The sequence below is a fragment of the Lygodium microphyllum genome, chromosome 24 (assembly GCF_053477565.2).
Source record: "Lygodium microphyllum isolate KBCC chromosome 24, Lygodium_microphyllum_v1.1.10, whole genome shotgun sequence".
Taxonomy (NCBI): Eukaryota; Viridiplantae; Streptophyta; class Polypodiopsida; order Schizaeales; family Lygodiaceae; genus Lygodium; species Lygodium microphyllum.
Window position 1 is genome coordinate 77,883,282 of NC_141158.1, and position 10,315 is coordinate 77,893,596.

Here is a 10,315-nt window from a genome sequence, read left to right on the forward strand (position 1 = left end):
TGCTTATTGATCAAGTGTTTCAAGCCGAGCGGCCATGGCTACCTCCCACATAGCCGACACGCAATGCCTACCTTACGGGTGTAGTGAGCTTACCTTGATGCTCGATTGAGTTCCCTCCTCTTTCTTGCACTTCGGTAGCTCCACGATCCTTATGGCAAGCTCCAGCAACCTCAAGCCCTCTCCGTCAAGCTTCAACCTCCATAGCTGCACGAGAAAAGAGAAGAGAAGAGAAGAAGAGAAGATGAAGAGAGAAGATGGGGAGCTTATTCTCCACGATCCCTCACTCTCGCACACTCACTCCCTCACTCCCTCACACTCCCTCAATCCCTCACTCAAGCACAATCAAGAAGGCAAGAAACAAGAGGAGAAGAAGAAGAAGAAGATTTGGCCACACACAAAAATGAGCTTCTCATTCACTTTTCAACTTTATATACAAAACCCTAAATCTCTTTTGGGCGGTCATCCCCTTATCCCCTTTTTTACATGGCCGGCCATGGCCTAGGCCCTTTTTTCCTATTTTCCACCGTTCTAACTTATCCCATTCCCAACTAGTGCATACAATTTGCACAAGAGTGATCCTGGTACTCTTTTACAAGGATTTGGGAGCAATTTCACAATTAATGGTACGCTTTTACTCTTTTCTTTTCTCGAGGTGACATTGAGGCCTTCTGGAGAGGTCGTCATTCAAAATTTTCAAGGTTTGACTTCCATCCAGGGCGCCTTTTCTTTCCTTTGTCCTGTGCCCTTTCGGTTATCTCCTTTTTCCATTTTCTCGCTCCTCTGCTCCATTTTCCTGCTCCTCTCTGTGTTGCAGTTAACTTTGTCCTGTGCCCTTTCGGTTATCTCCTTTTTCCATTTTCCCGCTCCTCTGCTCCATTTTCTCGCTCCTCTGTGCTGTGGTTAACAATGTGCTTTTTCTTGTGCACCTTTCTCCTTGATTTAGGACTTTCCTACACTTCTTGTGTTTCCAAATTCTTCTTGGCACGCCTTTGTATTCCATTTCACTTTTTCCTCGGCCTTGTCTTTTGCTTTGATTTTTTGGATTTTCCACCTTGTTCATTTGAGGGTTAACATTACCCCCCTCCTAGTTGAGTGCCAGTCCCATGGCACTTATTAGGGGATGAGTTGGATTCTGTTGTTGGAGTAGCCAAGTAGCTCTGTGAGTGTGTGTACGAGTTGAGTTGGCAGGTGTGTTGGAGGAATTTATGGAACTGTGAGGCCCTGGAGTTGAAGATGGTCCCTTGTCTTGGAGGGGTTTCTGGACCTATTGGAGGGATTTTTGGAACTAAAAGGCCCTTGCATTGGAGATGATCCCTTGTCTTGGAGGGATTTATGGACCTGAAGGGCCCTTGAGCTTGGATTGAGCCTTGGTCATGGAGAGAGGCTAGTGGGCGGATCTGGCATTAAAATTGAAGATTGTGTTGTATGGATCCGTCACTTGGCCCTTTGTGGTGACCTTCTTGTGCATTGTTTGAAATGAGCTTCCTCATTCACCTTTTGATTGGGGTTGTTGCGTCCGTCCCTTGGTTTGTTGGGTTATCATGGTAGGACGTTTCTCAAGGTGGGGAGCACATTGCATGGATGATGAGGTTATTGAAGCTTGTAGTGGGGCCTTCAGTTGTGCTTGGAAAGAAAAGAAAGGTGCATTACATGTAGGTGTGCCCCACTATCATGTGGTGTATTGTGCGTGTCCTAGTGGGATGGAGCTTAGGGTGACATGTCTAACCACATGCGAGTGTTACCTCCCTAGGTGTGTCCTTCCCTTGATGTGCCCTAAGCAGGAAGTGGGGGATCAAAATGAGGCTAGGGGGTTAGGAACGGAGCCAACCAACTGGGGCCACCAGACATGCCTATCTTGAGGACCCCTATGTGCGGTGGTGGTGGTGGTGGTGGATGTGTAACTTGCGGGAGCGATGTTTTTTTTTTTTGGGTCACAAGGGTGCTCCTAGACTGTACCCTATTCTTACTCGGATGAGTCGCAAGGTGGCCTTAGGGATTTAGTCAAGAAGGCATAGTTTCTGGAACTTTGCAAGGAGAGGTGTGGTTGAGAAAAAAGGGTGGCTGCACCTGATAAAGTGGCTATCATTCATGTCTTCAAGGATCCTCATGTGAAATGAGGGAAGCAAGGTTGCCCTCATCATGAGCCTAGCCATAACACATCTATCTATTCCTAGGTTAATGTAAAAAAAGAGTGGGGAAAGGTGGGCTTCCTCAGCCCTGACATTTGTTTCAGCAAAAACCTAATGATCCTCAGGTAATTACAAGTGGTTATGAAGGCTGGGTTGTCTGGGGGCAAGAAGAGAAATCCTTGAGGAAGTGGTTAATATAAGGGCGCAAGTCCCCTACTTTGAAAGTCATGCATTCCTTGAGAGTTGCTATATACATTGACATTGTAGATCTTCGGAAAGTCATACCTACCATGCACCCCCTATCATACTCCACCCCGTGTCTGTGAGGGTAAGGCATGTAGGCGGGATCATTTCCTTCTTCCTGTAGAGTGCCACAGAAGTCCATCCATGCATCAAAATTGGTGTCCCAAATCCTCCTCCGCCACTTTGGCTATGCCTCATAGCCTTGGATGGTTTTGGGAACCTAATGGACCTTGTCTTGCCAGTAGTTCATGGGCTCCTGCCTCCATTGTGCGATGATGATGCTTTGCTCCTCGATCCATCAGTTCACTAGAGTATTGCCCAAACAAATGATTCCTTCCACTACTTCTAGGGGTAAGACTCAGTTTAAGGCCCATGGATAGAGGAAGGAGAACTCGAAGGGTCGGGATTGGAACTCTTGTTGTTGCCAGATAGTCAGCTCATGCGGCTAGTTGTGATGGGGTGGTGATCCTCGCATGGCGGCATGGGCTCATCAAGAAGCTATTGTGGCTATGACTGTGCCCTCTATTGGGCAAGTTCCACAAGTTCATGTCTTCTTCTTCTTGCAGCAATAATGCACTCAGGAACCTGGGTGCCCCTTGGCTCTTAGATTAGGTAAGGGTGGACTGGCCTCCCTGATTTGTAGTTCTTCTTCGAATGCTTGCTTGAGGTCAGGTCCTTCCTTGGTGTCTTGCTCCATGGAGAGATGGATTGGGGGTGGGTGGGGCTTCTCTTGTTCCTTGAATCCAAATTCCTTGAGCTGGCTGGCTTGTCGCAAGTAGCTACGTTGCTGCTCCTTGGTTATGCCCATGCCGGTTGGAAGTGTGCACTCTTGCAGGCCATATCTTAAAGCTCTAGTTGTCAATTCTAGCTTTCTCCTCATTCTCTCTACCGATTCCTTGCCTTCAACTCGTGTGAGATGAAGCATAGTGCTAAAAAAGACTTGCCTTTGTGTGTTGGCCATGCTTCAGCGGCCTCAGCTCTGGACTCTGTGAGCACCCTCTCACATTTTGATACTACCAGGCGCTCCGTCAGTCCTCGCACTCTTTCAAGGTTGTGTTCCTCCCACTGCTATGCCTTTTCTTCCATGGTTTTCTTACCCCTCTCCATCTCCTGAGACAGAATCATCACCACATGTTGCTGCTCACTCCAGATTTCCATCATCTGGGTCTTCCCTTCATCCTAACGGTTGAGCTGCTCTTCGGCTATCCTCCTAACTTGCTCAGTCACAGAGCACTATTTGTAGGCTTTTGCAATCCACTCTGATAGATCTTCGATGGATCTTCAGTGGTTTGTGCACAACTTTCAAGATTTGCTCGATTCAGCTTTCTTTTGGTCATGGCCATGGCCATTAGTGCCTCCACCTCCTCCCAGGCGTTCTTCATGTCATCTTGTAGGCTTCCTGTGGCTTTGTCAATGGCCTCATCCCTCATTTCTGATGGGGCTTCTATTTCTCTCTCTAGCCTTCCTTACTCTTCCATTTTCGTCCATAGTTGGAGTACCAGGGCATCCTCATGTTCTTGGCATTGTTCTTTTGGGGCCGGGTCTCCTTCTTGAACACTTCCCTATAGTTTTGCATGCATAGCTTCCACTCCTGCCATCCGCTGCTAAAGTTCAGCATATTATTGGATGAGCCACTTGTGCTCCACCACCAAATCTTGGGCTTCATCTTCTATTCTTCGCCTTAGGTGATCTTCATTTTCTCGAGCCTTATTTTCTTGGGCACTGAGTTGCTCTTTTAAGCTTCGAATTTCTTTTTGATGCTCAGATGCTTGCCATGTCATCTCTAGTTGTAGGGTTGCAACAACCTCTCTTTCGGCCTCTAGCTCCACAACAGCGGCCTTCTTCTCTTCCTTGGCCCTCTCTAGTTGGGCTAGGAGCTCTGCCACATAGGCGTCATAGTCCGTGGTCAGGGACATCATTGGCAGTACTGTGGTGGATGCTTCCAACTTTTGCTGCTTTGGGTCCTGCCCGGCATCTACCCGCAGGCAACCTTTTGGCTCCTGCTGTCCCTAGCGCCATCTCGCGTACCTTTGTGACTAAGAACTACATCATGGACATGAGCTGAGTGGTATCCATGGCAGACACTGGGTCATGTGTGGTGGAGGTGGTGGTGGTGGTGGTTTGAGGTGTGAGATTCAAAGGGATGGGGTGCAATGGGGCCTTGCCCTTTCCCGCGATGGTTGGGGCTACTTCACCATTGCCGCTTGGTTCGCCTTCGTGTCGTGGGATCAAGGTGGCCATTCCTCTGGGACCGTAGGCCTCCTCTATGGACCTGTGCACGGCCTTCGCCATGTCTTCATCTTCCTTTCTTTTTAGCTCTTCTGCCTCTTTCTCGATTCTTCTCTTTCTCTCTTCCTTGGCCCTCTTGGACTCTGGGCCTTCCTCAACTCAGCCTATTCTTCCCTTGTCATCATTTCTTTTGTCTCCTTTTTCCACTTCACTTTGATAGGGTTCCCTTTGTCTGTGCCTTTGGCTCTCAGACTACGTCTCTTGCTCTTCCTCATCACTTATAGTTCTTTTCCTTGATTGCACTTGTTCATGGTGAGGCAGATGGTCAGGGTTTTCCCCTACTCCCTCTCCACCTTCCTCTGTGTCCTTCAAGGCCTCCTAAAGGATAGCCATCAGGAACTTGATGGTGGATGCTTTGGAGGAAGACTTCTTTAGAATTGATCTTGCTGTGGAGGTCAGGGATTCTCCTCTTGCTACCGTTCTACCAGTTTTCAAAGCTTTCACTGAGCTTTCAATAGTTTTGCACACAAAGGCATTCCAATTGATTTCGTCTAGGGATCCTAGTGCGATGCTCTCCAACAACGGCACCCTGATTCTGTTCATGAGGGCATTGTACCTTTGATTGGAGAAGAGAGTGTGGATCATCTTTGCTTGTAGCTTGATCTCAGGATTTGGAATATCCGCTAAACTTACCCCATCCACTGTGTGTACGGTAGCCTTGTTCATCCCTAGTATGCTGCACACATCCCTTTTTGGGCGTCGCTCGGTCCTGCTGGTTAAGCCTAGGGCCCTCTCCACCACCTCAGGGATCAATTCCACCTCAACTTGGTGGGCTTCTTCCCCTTTCTTAATTTTCACCATGCCATAGTTCCAGCCTTTTCTATGTACTTCTACAGGCTGCACTAGTCCATGAGTCATTTTATGGGTGGCTCTTTCATGATGGCGTCCTCCAGGTTCATGGCATGGTTGAATGTGAATTGGTTGTAGCCCCTCATTTCTACCATCAAGCCATACTTAGCTTGCTCTTCCTCCGTGAATGGAAGCTTGTTGCCTTTATCTTGCCCTGCCATTTAGATTCCTACCATATATCATGGTTCACCATTAGTATTCCTAAGACATTCTCTTGGAAAATAAATAGGAATAGATCATGCTTTTATGGCAAGAGGAACATGCTTTAAGCAACAAAAAGAATTTCCCCTTGAGCAGCTCTATTCATTTCCAAGATCCTATGACACTTTTCCTTGATTTCACATTTCTTCATGTTTACCCCCTCCCCCTTGGGAATGAGAAGAATGCCCCTAGGATTGGACATGGGAGAGGCAAGACCTTTGAGCGCCATAGGGTGCTATTTACTTGGGCATCATCCAATTATAAAAATCAGGGTTGTATTCCAATTGGGCATGATGATCAAGATTATGAGGGCTAATGCATACTTGGGTAATGTAAGTCAGGACATCGGTTAGAAATTCACTTGAGTTGATGCGACCAGCCACATGTAGCTCTTCTTCCATAAGGATACAATCAATGTAAGGATGAGCTAAGACCTGGTCGTGTAGGTATTTGGAGCGAGTGGTGGCCAAGACCCTAAACGAGGTTCGTGCTACGTAAGTTGGATTATACTCAGTTGTCTTGATGGCACGTTGCTGCTCAGCACTAGTCATTATTTGGCAACCTCACTTCTCCCATTGGAGACGTAGGGTACCCCATTTTTGTAGGAACAAGGAGCTAGAGTCAGGATTCGAGTAAGTTCCTCAATCTAAATGGTTGATGCAGGCCTTTGGGGCTTGTAGTAGGATGTTATCAATGGTATGATGAATGTGTATTCTTTTGAGATTTCACCATTATCGATCAACTCCTTTGAGACTTTGGGGTATGTTATGGTTATAAACTTGTATTCTTCCCAAGTTCAGGATAAGGAATGAACCTCAAAGGCAAGGGATTCATTAAGCAAGCTAAGGTCAAGTATTTCGTAGCTCCTAGAGAACTTGGTAAAGGTGTCATCCAAGAGCTTGATGCAAGTCACCAAGTCATCTCCTGTATTCTCAACAAGGTCCTTGGCACAACTGATAGAAATGAATGTCGCTTGTAGAAAGGCCTAAGACCTATTCGTGGTTGGGGTGGAATTGAGCTCGACAGCAATGGTTCGAGGGGTGGCGAACTAGGCAGCATTGAATCTAAGGATAACTTCGTAGTCCGATTTGCGTGTCCAGCATTGCTCTAGGGTACTAAGGGTGGCTTTGGTGGCAAGGATGGTGCATTGCTTCCCTCTTGTGCAGCCATTGGGGTGCCAAGTTCTCTAGACTTGGATGATTCTGGGATATCAATCTGTTTTTTTGGTCGATATATTGGTTGGTTCTTTTTTACTGCACCCATCACGCGTTCTGTGGGCTTTGTTGCTCAGGTTTCCTGGGTGTTCCTTGCCTTAGCAAGAGCGTGGCTTCTTGGAGATGGGGTGGTAGTCGATGGTCATGGCTGGGCTATGCTTCTAGAATCTCTCATCTTGGGTACCCATATCTAGGTGTTGTCTTGGTAGTATCCTTGGGCTCACAACAGGTCTTAAGGAATCCATCACAGCTTGATTGTGTATCTATGCCAATAGCATCAGCTCGGTTGCTTAGGTTTCGAATGATAGCTGTTGGCCCTACGGGGCCATGTTTGCTTGCTGTGCATAGGTCATTTTTGGGGCCTTGACACCCATTTAGGTGTGGGCTTTGTGGCCTTGGGAATGGCCTTAGTTGGTAGTGGTTTTGTGGTTTGGTTGGGTTGTCATAACTCGCAACCCCCCTCCTTAGGCTTGGGTAGCTCTATCAATGGCATAGCAGGCTTTGGTGGAGCCTTGCTACCCTTGGTGAAAGCTGTCACAATTCAAATGTTGCCAATAGAAAGGTGAATCTACTGCAGATCATAGTCCACATTGCAGTGTGCTTGCTTCTTGAAAGTGCGTTCTAATAGCATTTCTTGACCTTCATCCTTCGTATTTCTTGGAAATACATAGAAGATGACTAGTAGGCTCTCCAACTCAATAAAGATTGCAATCTTGCACTTCCCTAGGATTGCATATGACTTGCCCCTGAATGGCTTGAGTTTAGCATTGGTGGGTTGTAACTATGGCTGACCAATGAGGGTCCAATGAGCGTAGGTCAAGACATTGAAGTCAACTCCCTCGTCAATGAAGACATCAAAATCATGCATGTGCCGAGCGGTGGTCATGATGTGCAGGTATGCTGGTGCTACCACCTCTTCATCCTTGTCCTCTAGTTCAATGATGGTGGCTACTCGGACATTGATAGGGGCTTCCAGCATAGGGGGCTTATGCCATGGGTGTGTGGGAGGATAGTACTTCTTTACGCAACTGCCATTAAAGAATCCTATGCCCTCACCTTCAGTGTCAGATACTATGGTGTCTACCTCCTCCCTGGTCTCCTCACTACTGGAGTAGCAATCCTTGTACTCGTCATCAGAGTTGGCTTCTCCTTTTTGCTCGCTGTCCCCCGGACTCTTGTCTCTGGCATGTCCTTTGTTGGTCACTAAGGCCCAATTGTAAATTAGGTTCAGGTTTTGCATCTTAGTCCATCTCCACTTAGGGGCGTTTAGGATATCTCTGAGGGGCTTGAGATTAGCGGCAGGATTGCCAGTCAACTTGCCTACCAGATATTTGAGGGTCTCATATAGTTCTAGCTTGTTGCTAGGAACATGGGAAGGGACAGGTCTAGGTTAGCTATGTGAGCTCCTGTCCCTCGCACCAGAGGGTCACTATGGGCTCCCTCCTTAAGAAACTTGCGGTTTTTGCAACCTACTTGTACATCTCCTCCTCGTCGCAGAATTGAAGATCAATGGTTGCTAGTACATGCATTTCATCTTGCTCATCGTCAGGGCAAGGGATGTATTCGGTCAGGGGTTCGTGAGACTTCCTTATTGGCATGTCACCCCTGAGCATGTTAGAGACATCATCCAGGTCCATAGGGGTTGTCTCCCAAGTGCCATCTCAACCTTTACCACTTCCGTTCGGTTTCCTAGGAACATTAGACCATTGCCCTAGTCTTCCATGACTTGAACGTTCCTCATCGAGGGTCATCCTAACAGAATGTCGTAGTCCACACCCTTCATAACAATGAAGTTTACATAGAACTAGACACGTGATCTTCACTAGCCAAATTTTTAAGACTCTCAATGGCCTTATTTTCATTCCATTAGCTAGAGTGCCGTCGACCCTAGTGGTTTCGATGGGTGGGCGGGTTTTTCCAAGCTTGGAGCATAGTATGGCTCAACACACACTTATGCCCCGATATCCATGACTCCTTTTCGTGTGGCATCTCCTAGGGCTAGGATAGGCAAAACTATGTGTGTCTTAATGGCTTCCTAGAAGGCATGAATGTGTAGTGACTTCAGCACTGAGTGCAATGTCAAGCTGGGTATTTGTGTGACTGCATCATGATCCTGCAAGTCAGTCAGTGGTAGCATACTCCATCGGTTCTTCTATCCACAAAATTTCTATGCATGGGGTGCTGTCTGAGTGGGTCTCCTAAACTCAGGGTCACTGGGGTGGTCACAAGATTGCTCAGCATGAGGTCTACCTCTAGCATGCTCTCTCTCTCCCCTTTGGTCCTGCCTTGCTTTTACTGGCTAAGGCTAGCACTCGTTGAGCTTCATGCACATCTATGTCCTACTGCAGTTTTCTAGCTCTCTGCTCATGGTTGAGGGTCGTTATGCTGCCCTGCAGCGCTTTCCTAACTGCTCTCCTCTCTTCCTCTAGGCCTACCACTACCTCCTGTCCTAGTCCATAGTGGATTACTATTCTAGTCAGCAGGTTGTATTCATTGACCATGTCTTGGACTGCGGCTGGGAATTCACCCATGTCTAGCTGGTCTATGTTTACTCCTGACATCATTCCTGCTTCTTGCTCCACGAGGTTGCCAATCAATCCGAGCAGCTTTGGTAGTGGTTTGCCCTCGATCTTGCTGCCCTTTCAGTTCCCCTGCCGTCTTTGCGGGTCCTGTTAATAGGGCTTTGAGGCACTTGACCATGTTTTGGGGTCTCTTCCTACTGGTGGGTTCCTTTGAGTTATTAAGTTTGCATGTATTCCTTATTATCAAAAATAGTCCTCAACTTACATACATTCAGTGATGGGTGCTCCATTGTGCATAGTGAAAAATAAGGCTTTTCTGTCCTTTTCTAGTGCACTTATGTGAAAGAAATCACTATGTGGGGTGCACCTGAAAAATGATTATGCAATTCTAACCATCCCCCCTTCCTATCTACGATCTAATATGACTCTAAGTGCGGTCTCTGGTCGCTCCTAAGGATTGTCCGAGGTCTATGCTGCTCCCTCTACGTTCCATCAAGGTTAGGTTTTATAGTCTAGAGGCCAACCTTTGGGCTACGCATCTAGTTGGCTATGTGACTGGACTCCTAAAGTTTATCTCTAGGCCATATAGTCACGATTTCCTCTAGTTGCTGGCCTTGGCGAGTCAGGGTAAGTTTCCAGGGGTATTTTGGTTTTGATCCTGAGCCATAGAACTAGTCCTAGGTTTGTATTTTCTTACTTTGGTTTGTTGGTTCGATTCCCAGAATCAGACTCTTTGACTAGGTGGTCCAACTCTAACGAGTGGTCCGATCCAGATTGGTTTGATTCCTATGATGGTCCAATCAATGTGTCGGGTTCGACTATCTAATTGACAAGGGTCCAATTGGATATGTCCAATCGGGAAATATTG